Raw genomic sequence first — 11,312 nt, 5'->3', positions numbered from 1 at the left:
TGTGACAACTGCGAGGATAGGGGTATGTCATACATGTGTGCACAAGCCTTATTAAACAGAGCCTTTCATGTAGCAAGCTAGCTAAATAGCCTACTTCTTCACTGCAAAAGTATGTAGTTAAAACGGTCAAAGAGCTAATGAAGCGGGAGAGGGTGTCAAAAAGTACAAGAGGACTTACCAGGGCAGTTATATTGACCATGGCTTCATGGCTGTGTCATTTGCAGTGACATATTGATGAATGAAAAAATGAAACTGTAAGCTGACATGACACCAGGCTACCAAACACCCTAAAATGGTGGAAAACCACAGAGTTTTTTCCAGTGAAAATGGGAACTTGTGATGGCAACCAGGCCTCAGAGCTTAGAAAAGGTTTTCCAAGGACTGGAAGTGACCAAAAGGCAACAGATCTCCTTACTGCATACGCAAAATGCCACACAACATTCCAAAAATGCTGCCCAAAGGGCTTGAGGTAAAATGGCGGAAAAATGGACCTCAGGTGGCTGACAAATTTAAGATTTTACCACTGTCCAACAACATATTGAAAGACAGAATGTCTTTTATTCTATCCAGCTGGCTGAAAATACTACTGTGGCACAGGACGCAATACTAGTATACAAACTAGTTGGATGCTGCACGGATGGATGCCTTATATCGGGGAAAAAAAGAGCTTCAGTCGCTGTTTGAGGGAGAAGGAGCTCCACTGCAGTATTTTGCTGCATGATACAAGTACTGGTGAGCAAGTGTCTCTCTGACAAACTGAACAAAACCTTACAGGCTGTGGTAAAAATAGCAAGAGCTTGGCCACTCACCATATGGACCTCTGGCAGCTGTGCAAGGAAGAGGCTCACAAGACACTGCAGACAGATACCAAAGTGTGTCCGCTGTCTTAGGGTCTAGTGTTGGTGCTTTTTATTGATCTTCAAAATCAGATCAGGAAAAAGTACAGAAGATTTTTGCACTGCAAAAATTAAGTCTAGGAGAATAATTAGTATCCTCAACAGACACATTAAGAAATACTTATACTAGTAATTTGTTTGACATGCTTTTCTCACATAATAGTTAAAAAAAAAGTCTAAAAAGGAGTTGGAAGCCAATCTACTCTTTCTCCCTCATTGAGAAATCTGCTTGCAGTGGGTTTCACTTTCACTTCCCACTTTCTTAAGCTCTGCTTGTTCAGGTAGATTGATGAAAGAGCAGTGTACATAAAGTTGGCTAGCGTGAGTTTGTTGTGCACCAAAATTGGTGACTAGCAGATGTATCAGAATACTAAGTGTGGGTGGCATCTTTTTTTAATGTTGCTGGTTAGCTTGTTAGCTTGTAGGCCAACTTGCATTGGCTGACACTGCATTCGTGCTTGTGAAACATGCAATAATATTTGTTAAAGTGTGTTCACACCGGATCTGTTTTTTTTTTTTTTCGCTAGATACGAGTTTACATACAAAGTCAATGCAAACAGGCGATTGAGCGTATATTCGCCCGGGAGAAAAATCACTCGGGCTCCGAGCGACAGCGACAGAGCGAGAGAGTGAAATTTCGCTCATCGCTTGAGATGAGAAATCCCATCTGGAGCTGTATTTCGCTGGGTCCTGTCGCTTCCAGCTCAATGCTAATTGGCTGCCGTAATCCCGGAATCCCGGGGGGGTGCTTGACTGTAATGACATGTCAGCTTCATTAAAAGTATAGCTGCAAATTAAAAGTCAAAGAGTCTATTGAGCCTTGTATTCCTTTAGCCCTTAGCAGTAATGATTTTATGAGCTTTTTTAATGACAAAATTCTAACTATTAGAGGCAAAATTCATGACCTCCTGTCCTCAGATAGTACCTATCTAACCTCAAACAGCTGTAAGACCTAATATATATTTAGATTGCTTCTCCCCAATTTCTCTTCAAGAATTGAGAGCAGTGATTTCTTCATCTAAATCATCAACGTGTCTCTTAGACCCCATCCCAACTAGGCTACTTAAGGAAGTCTTACCTTTAGTTAACACTCATATATTAGATATGATCAATATATCCTTATTAACAGGCTATGTACCACAGTCTTTTAAGGTAGCTGTAATTAAACCTCTCCTAAAAAAGCCCACCCTGGATCCAGAGGTGTTAGCCAACTATAGACCAATATCTAATTTTCCCTTTATGTCAAAGATCCTTGAGAAAGTAGTCGCAGACCAGCTGTGTGATTTTCTCCATGATAATAATTTATTTGAGGAATTTCAGTCAGGATTTAGAGTGCATCATAGCACTGAGACAGCACTAGTTAAAATTACAAATGACCTTCTGATTACTTCAGACAAAGGACTTGTCTCTGTACTTGTTTTATTAGATCTTAGTGCGGCGTTTGACACAATTGACCATCAAATTCTACTGCAGAGACTGGATCACTTAATTGGCCTAAAAGGTTCTGCACTAAGCTGGTTTAAATCTTATTTATCTGATTGTTTTCAGTTTGTTGACGTTCATAATGAATCATCCTTACGTACCAAAGTTTGTTTTGGAGTTCCGCAAGGTTCTGTGCTCGAACCAATCCTAATCCTACTCTATATATGCTTCCTTTAGGTAACATCATTAGAAATCATTCTATAAATTTCCATTGTTATGCGGATGATACTCAGTTGTATTTATCGATGAAGCCAGAAGAAAGTAATCAATTAACTAAACTCCATAACTGCCTTAAAGACATAAAAACTTGGATGAGCACCAATTTCCTGATGTTAAATTCAGACAAAACTGAAGTTATTGTTCTTGACCCCAAACAACTCAGAGACTCTTTATCTGATGACATAGTTTCTCTAGATGGCATTGCTCTGGCCTCTAGCACTACCGTAAGAAACCTCGGAGTAATATTTGATCAAGATTTGTCTTTTAATTCTCATTTAAAACAAACCTCACGGACTGCATTTTTTCATCTGCGTAATATTGCGAAAATTAGGCCTATCCTGACCCGAAAAGATGCAGAAAAATTGGTCCACGCTTTTGTTACCTCTAAGCTGGATTACTGTAACTCTCTATTATCAGGTAGCTCTAGTAAGTCCTTAAAAACTCTCCAGCTAATTCAGAATGCAGCAGCACGTGTACTAACAGGAACTAAGAAACGAAATCATATTTCTCCTGTTTTAGCTTCTCTGCACTGGCTCCCTGTAAAATCCAGAATTGAATTTAAAATCCTACTGTTAACTTATAAAGCTCTAAATGGTCAAGCTCCGTCATATCTTAGTGAGCTCATAGTGCCATATTATCCCACCAGAACACTGCGCTCTGAGAACGCAGGGTTACTCGTGGTCCCTAAAGTCTCCAAAAGTAGATCAGGAGCTAGAGCCTTCAGCTATCAGGCTCCTCTCCTGTGGAATCATCTTCCTGTTACGGTCCGGGAGGCAGACACCGTCTCCACATTTAAGACTAGACTTAAGACTTTCCTCTTTGATAAAGCTTATTAGTTAGGCTTTTAAGCTTATAAGCTAGTTAGGGCTGGCTCAGGCTTGCCCTATACCAGCCCCTAGTTAGGCTGACTTAGGTCTAGTCTGCCGGAGGACCCCCCTATAATACACCGGGCACCTTCTCTTCTTCTCTCTCTCTCTCTCTCTCGTATTCTATTGCTGCATCTTGCTAACTCGGCCATTCTGGATGTCACTAACTCAGCTTCTTCTCCGGAGCCTTTGTGCTCCACTGTCTCTCAGATTAACTCATATAGCAGCGGTGCCTGGACAGCGTGACGTGTGTGGTTGTGCTGCTGCCATGGTCCTGCCAGATGCCTCCTGCTGCTGCTGCCATCATTAGTCATTAGTCATACTTCTACTGTTATTATACACATATGACTATTGTCACACATGTATACTGCCAGATATTAATACATACTTTCAACATATTGTACCACAGTAGCCAGAACTATAACTATAATATTATTACTTTCAATAATGTTGTTGTAAGCTACTGTTATTACCTGCATCTCTCTCTCTGTCTCTCTCTCTGTCTCATTGTGTCATATGGATTACTGTTAATTTATTATGCTGATCTGTTCTGTACGACATCTATTGCACGTCTGTCCATCCTGGAAGAGGGATCCCTCCTCAGTTGCTCTTCCTGAGGTTTCTACCGTTTTTTTCCCCGTTAAAGGGTTTTTTTTGGGGAGTTTTTCCTTATCTGCTGCGAGGGTCATAAGGACAGAGGGATGTCGTATGCTGTAAAGCCCTGTGAGGCAAATTGTGATTTGTGATATTGGGCTTTATAAATAAAATTGATTGATTGATTGATTGATAAAAGCAACAATAGATGTAAAAACACACAGACACAATACATCTGTGATCAGTTCCCTAATTTAATTTTAATAATTTTTCAATCTTCTCCAATTTCTCATTTTATTTTATGGAAGTGATCAATGTAAGTGCACTTGTCCTAGAACCGCCACAATGGTTTTTATAATGCAAATAACTCTGTTTAGATAAAACCTACAAGCTTCTCTTCCTATGACTTTTTCTAAAAATGTGTCTTGTATGTTTTCTGAAGCCTTTAAGTTACAAAAATGAAACACACTAGACTTCTGAGCATTTATACCACTGACCGCGGCAGCGGCTGAAAATTATACATTTTGATACATACAGGTAGGCTATATTGCAAAACTTTGTAAAAGTACACCAAAGCATACATTTTCGTTTCCAAATATTTATTTGAAAACGAAAGCATTCATACGGTCAATAAAAAAACATTTTGTTAATAATAAAAAACGAATGTAATCTCAACAGTGACCGCACCAGCCGGCGGGACTGCAGCGCTTGGAGGATCGCTGTAATCCTGGCAGTCCTAGTGTAAAGCACCACAGACAGCACCAATGCATCTATCACTGTAGCTCAGAGGCTCCGATGCCTGAGTCAGAGCATGTGAGCGAAGTTGGAGCTGGAGCTGTCTCAACCATAGGTTATTGGTAGGAAGAAAAATGGCTGCTGAAAAAACTGTCACTGTCAACTGCCTCCAAGCGCCGCAACAATCTGCCAGACCATCATATGTAACTTAATTGTTTATGCTGCCCGTGTGAAGCACACAATGAATGCATTTTTGAGTAATTTCCGAGAAGTTATGATAAAATAAAAAAAAAATATTACAGACTGTAGAATAGGACTGACAACTTCTCCAGTGTCTCATGTCAATTAATTAACACTATTTGTTGGCTTTTTATAATGCCTTTTTTTTTTTTTTTTTTGCTGCTGCACTGCTGCACTGTGTCTCCAGTTGAAAGTGGTGATTTGCTAAATACATTCTACAACAATAAATTAGATTAACTTTTGGTCTATAATATTGTTGGCTATATTACGCAGAAAATACGCATAGAATAAAAGAAATAAACACCGAAATAATTAGTGGAAACTTTTTGTTTATTGATATTCCTCCTCTCTGACATACTAACAACACACACACACACACACACACACACACACACACTGAACATGCAATTGAATGAATGAATGAACATTGGAAGCGGTTCAGCCGCAGTCCCACCGGCTGGCGTGGTCACTGTTGAGATTACATTCGTTTTTTATTATTAACAAAATGTTATTTTTATTGACTGTATGAATGGTTTCGTTTTCAAATAAATATTTGGAAACGAAAATGTATGCTTTGGTGTACTTTTACAGAGTTTTGCAATATAGCCTACCTGTATGTATCAAAATGTATAATTTTCAGCCGCTGCCGCGGTCAGTGGTAGAAATGCTCAGAAGTCTAGTGTGTTTCATTTTTGTAACTTAAAGGCTTCAGAAAACATACAAGACACATTTTTAGAAAAAGTCATAGGAAGAGAAGCTTGTAGGTTTTATCTAAACAGAGTTATTTGCATTATAAAAACCGTTGTGACGGTTCTAGGACAAGTGCACTTACATTGATCACTTCCATAAAATAAAATGAGAACTTTGAGAAGATTGAAAAATTATTAAAATTAAATTAGGGAACTGATCACAGATGCATTGTGTCTGTGTGTTTTTACATCTATTGTTGCTTTTAATTTGCAGCTATACTTTTAATGAAGCTGACATGTCATGACAGTCAAGCCATAATGAAATGAATATATCTCTGCAACCACAAGGTCTATTTGAATACTTTTGGTGTCATGGTAAAGGGATCCTCTATCCTATATCCTATATCTTTCATTTTTTGTTTCTGTAAATCCCTAATTATGTTTAGGATATATACATACAACTGTCCGTTTCGTTTTTTTCCTCTATTTCCCACTCCAAACTGACCAATACACACCTACTACATTTGAAACTGAGTTTCTATTCTGAGCTTTGGAGACCCGTATCTCCGTGACGGCTTGGCCGATTTGAGTGATTGACACCTCATTTAATTCGTTAGAGCCAATAGAATGACGCTATACCCACCAAAACGAGATTGATAGCACTGTAAGCCAATCAGAGTCAGCAGAACGTGTTGTGGGGGAGATGCCGGCTGCTGTGAGTGGTCATTAGGCCCGTTCGAGATGAACTGCGCCTTGCCTGGAAAGTAGACGAGAGCAGGTGGCCGCAGCGGGGGGCGGTGAAAAAAAGCCGCGGTGAAGTCGGACAGTTTCCTGACAGTTTCCAGCAGCCTTCAGTCCATACAGGAAGTCACAGACACACTTACATCCTGTCTGGAATGATGTCAGTTCATTAAAAAAGTGATCAGACTCATATATCAGTTTGTTTTCAGTCTCCAGTTGTTTTAATTATGATAGATTAATTTATTAAAATGCTTTACAGGTAATCTGTAGTTTATGTTCATGGTTTATCCTCCATTTGACATGAATTCTCCTATAAATCAGCATCATATCAGTTTGACCTGTCCCCTCAACTACACAGGCTAAATAAACTTTAATTTAATAATTAATAAACTGTTTGACTAAAGGACAAAAAATACAAGACAACACCTTTCATTAAAGCCCCTACAAGGAACTTTCATTTTGAGTTGATTTTGGCGACCCTGTGGACAAAAGTGGTAGTGTTTTGCCGGAATGAAGCCTACATTTCCCATGAGCTCTAGCGCGTACTGTCGTAAAGACGCTTACCTGGCTCGTGCATGTGTTTGTTTTTGGGGATGAATGAAACAACAAGACGGGAAAACTTTGCCCTCGCGCCTATCGGGTATCCCAGCTCACCTCTGCCATGCAGCTGGTAAGGCTGAAGGTCTGTTTGGCGAGCACTTCCACGGCTTCTTGGACTGAGTATGGAGCGGTGCCTCGCCTCTTTATTTCTCAGCACTCGCTGGACCCTGTCGACGCCTGGCTGGTACCTGTCGTCGGCCCGGATGAGCCCCTGCTCTCCTCGTCCCTGCTGGCGCGGGGTGAATCTGCGCAACCTGCGGCCTCTGTGTGTGGCTTCCCGGACAGCTAACGCCGTGGACCCGCCGGCTCCTGCCAGGATAGGGCTGGTAAATGCTAGATCGCTAACGAACAAAACGTTTATCCTGAAGGATTTCCTGACTTCCCAAGGACTGGATTTTCTCTGTGTGACTGAGACGTGACTGGCTGTTGGTGAGTCCAGTGCTTTCACAGAACTTTTACCCGATGATTGCTGCTATTTTAACTCCCCGCGGATGTCAGGTCGAGGAGGAGGAATAGCGACTATTTCTAAGAGTCACTAAATGTAAGCAGCTAGGTAAGATGACGCGTGCCGTCTGAGTGCCGTAAATCGTTTCGTCCTGGAAGCGACCGGGGGCGGACCCGGAGACAGTTTTCTAAAGGTATGGATATACACTATATAGAAATAGCTTATCTTCACACCGATGGTCTCATTTGCTGTTGTAGGTCACACACAGACATCAGTAGAAACAAGAGACTTTTGCATATCCAGTTAAAAGTTCCTTGTAGCGGCTTGTAAGGCTCACTCAAATACAGTCAGGGCTTCACATCTGTACACATATAACGACTTGCCTGTCATTAAAGTCGTTTGAGAGGATGAGGTCCTGTATGTTTGTGTGACGCGCTGCTGCTGGTTCATAAGCACGCTGAGTCCAGGAAAGTTTCAATCATTTAATACTTAAACATCACAGCTACTTCAGCGGCTTTCAGGTTACACACGCCTAAAGGATGGTAAACGTGCACTGGCGGCGAATATGTAACAAAGCAATGAACTGAACAAAGGCGGTCAACAAAAATTGCGGCTACCTACACTCCTCTCTCACCTCCCCCGTGCAGGTAGACCAGCTCCCTATATCACCTACGGCAATCATCCCCAGTGCCCACGTGACCCAAGCCCTGTGCATCATCGTGGCAACCAGACCAAACAAATCAAGAGACGAATAATCCACCAGTGACACAATACGGCTCCTACAACCCAGCCCCTAATTATGGAGTTAATCATAATTACTCACATACAGTACCAAGTAGGAGACGTGCACATGCAAAAAAAAAAAAAAAACACTTTCAACCACAACAAAGATCAACAATTAATGTCCATCAATAATCCACAGGGAAATCTTCTTTCTTCTTGAATCAATATGACTCGAAAGTCCAAAGTTTCACCAGTCAAAGTCAAAAACCAAGGTGAATCTCATAATAGTCCAAAAGTCAAAATCACAACTAAAGCCTCAAGTGGCTTCAGCCTCCTGCAGCAGGCAAACCTTCGTGATGGGCCGCTCTAGGCAGCTGCTCCGGGTTTTAATCCGCACCTGACGAACCAATCCTTTCCGATCCGGGAAGGTTTGTATGACTCGTCCCACAGGCCAAGAGTTTCGAGGTGCCGTGCTGTCCATGATGATAACAAGATCTCCCGCGACGAGATTCCTCTTCACTCCGGTCCACCTCTGACGCTCCTGCAGTAGAGGTAAGTATTCTTTCACCCATCTCCTCCAAAACAAATCAGACATGTATTGAACCTGTTTCCACCTCCTGTGTGTATATATGTCTGAGGGTTCGAATACCCCTGGTGGTAACGTTGGTGAGGTCTTCAACAGTAGCAGGTGGTTTGGTGTCAATGCTTCCAGGTCATTCGGATCCATGGAAGCTTTGGTGATTGGCCTGCTGTTGATTATGGCTTCAATCTCACAAAGCACTGTATGAAGGCTTTCCTCATCCAAGTTTTGTACTTTAAAGGTCGAGTTGAGAACCTTTCGAATAGATCTTATCAGTCGCTCCCAAGCTCCTCCATGATGTGAGCCCGCAGGTGGATTAAAGCTCCATTGGATTCCCCTCTGAAGCAGGACATCATGGATCTGCACCTGATTCCACTGCTCGATGGCCCTCCTCAGCTCCCGCTCTGCTCCTACAAAGTTCGTTCCATTGTCAGAGCGCAGCTCTCGCACTTGACCTCTCCTGGCAGTGAAACGCCTAAGTGCATTAATAAAGGAGTCGGTGTCCAGCGATGATGCAACCTCAATGTGCACCGCTCTGATGGCAAGGCAAGTAAAAATAACACCGTACCTCTTTACCATGCTCCTTCTGCTCTTAACCTCGAAAGGTCCAAAGCAGTCTACACCCACACGAGTGAATGGTGGTTCATCTGGGACAATCCTTTCGTGGGGCAAGTCTGCCATCTGCTGGTGAACTGGCAGAGCATTCAGGCGACGACAGGTGATGCACCTGGACAAAACTCTCCTGATCTCTACCTTTCTCTCAACTTAGAAAGCATATGGTTACGGTCTCCATGTCCAACTTGTTGGTGTACATGTCTAAGTAGAAGCTCTGAGATATGGAGGTCTTTTGCCAGGATTATTGGATGTTTCTCCTCCATAGGCATGGACAATCTACTGAGCCGACCACCAACTGTCAGGACTCCATCTTGCAGCTGCGGACAGAGCTTAAGGAGGTGACTGTACTTCCTAACAGGCTGCCCTTTCTGCAGGCTGTTTACCTCCTCAGGAAATCTTTTCCCTTGGCAGAACTTGATGATGGCAAGCTCAGCCCGGTCCAAGTCTTCCACTGTAAGACTCCTCTGTGCCACTGTCCTCTTAAAATTGTTCATCTGCTCTTCCACAGAGGATGTCTGTTTTTCTTTGGTGACGTCAGACTGTGCATAGGTCAGGTGTAACTCTCTTCTCTTCTTCACACAGGACATGAGAAAGGTTTTAATCTTCAAGAGCCATGCCACTGCTTTCCTCAGACTTGTCCAAGAGGAAAAGTATTCAATAAGGTGAGTTACAGGTTCTTCCATGGCCTGGACAACACTCACTGCAGCAACACTTTTGACCTCAGGGTCACCAGGTGAAAGATGATTGAGGTCTTCATGCTCAACAGGCCATTCACTCTCGGGATGCAAAAGAAAGTAAGGCCCCGACACCCATGTAGCATCAGCAACAAACACATCAACTCTCACACCTCTGGAGGCCATATCCGCTGGATTGCTGCTGGTGTCCACGTACCTCCATTGGGCCGGACAGGAAACCTTGAGGATTTGTGAGACCCGGTTTGCAACAAAAACTTTGAACCGAGAAGTCTCATTCCTGATGTATTTCAGAACAGATGTGCTGTCCGTCCAGAACACAGAGTCCAGCAGATCCATCTGTAACTCTTTCCTCCAGAGTGTATCAATGCGGCTGGCCATAGTTGCAGCGACAAGCTCCATCCTGGGGATTGTGACACATTTTAAAGGTGCTACTCAAGCCTTTCCCATCACAAAAGCACTGTGTATTTCCGAGTTCTTTGTTTCCAACAGCAGGTAAGTGACTGTTCCATACCCGTGTTCGCTGGCATCACAGAAATGATGTAACCGTGCTGAAGCCACTTCTACAAAGCCTGGTGGCTTCATGCATCTACTGACCTCAAATCTGTCCAACAGATGCAGCTGCTGCAGCCACTCCAGCCACTCCCTTGAGACAGACTCAGGCACAGTATCATCCCAGCCTATCCCTCTCCTGCACAGGTCTCTCAGGATCTTTTTTGCTATTAAAACCACAGGGCTCAGCATTCCAAGAGGGTCGAAAATGGAACTGACGGTTGAGAGGATTCCTCTTCTGGTAAGTGGTCTATCCTTAAGTACGATCTTGAACTTAAAGGAGTCTGATTTAATGCTCCATTCCACACCCAGCACTCTCTCCACAGGTAATGAGTCCAGCTCCATGTCCAACCCTTCAACGCCTTTTGCTCTGTGATTCTCTGGGATGGCTTCCAGCACTCCAGACCTGTTACTCAACCACTTTGTGAGAGTAAATCCACCCTTTGAACACAAAGAGACCAGATTCCTGTAAAACAACACTGCTTCCTTCTCCGTGGCCACTGACACGAGGCAATCATCAACATAAAAGCAGTGCAATATTTTCTCCACCGTTTCCTCACTGTAGTGATGTCCATAGTCCTCTGCACACTTTCTGAGAGCGAAGTTGGCACAGCTGGGGGATGATGTTGCTCCAAACAAATGC

The 11,312-nt window shown here is 42.8% G+C and overlaps 1 protein-coding gene across 2 annotated transcripts in view; it reads left to right on the top strand.

Moving 5' to 3' along the window:
• LOC117251103 (rho guanine nucleotide exchange factor 2-like) overlaps positions 1–11,312 on the top strand; it is a 377,871-nt gene that overhangs the window by 1,225 nt on the left and 365,334 nt on the right. The window lies entirely within an intron of this gene.

The sequence above is a fragment of the Epinephelus lanceolatus genome, chromosome 16 (genome assembly GCF_041903045.1).
Source record: "Epinephelus lanceolatus isolate andai-2023 chromosome 16, ASM4190304v1, whole genome shotgun sequence".
Taxonomy (NCBI): Eukaryota; Metazoa; Chordata; class Actinopteri; order Perciformes; family Serranidae; genus Epinephelus; species Epinephelus lanceolatus.
This window is presented reverse-complemented; position numbering and strand designations above follow the sequence as displayed.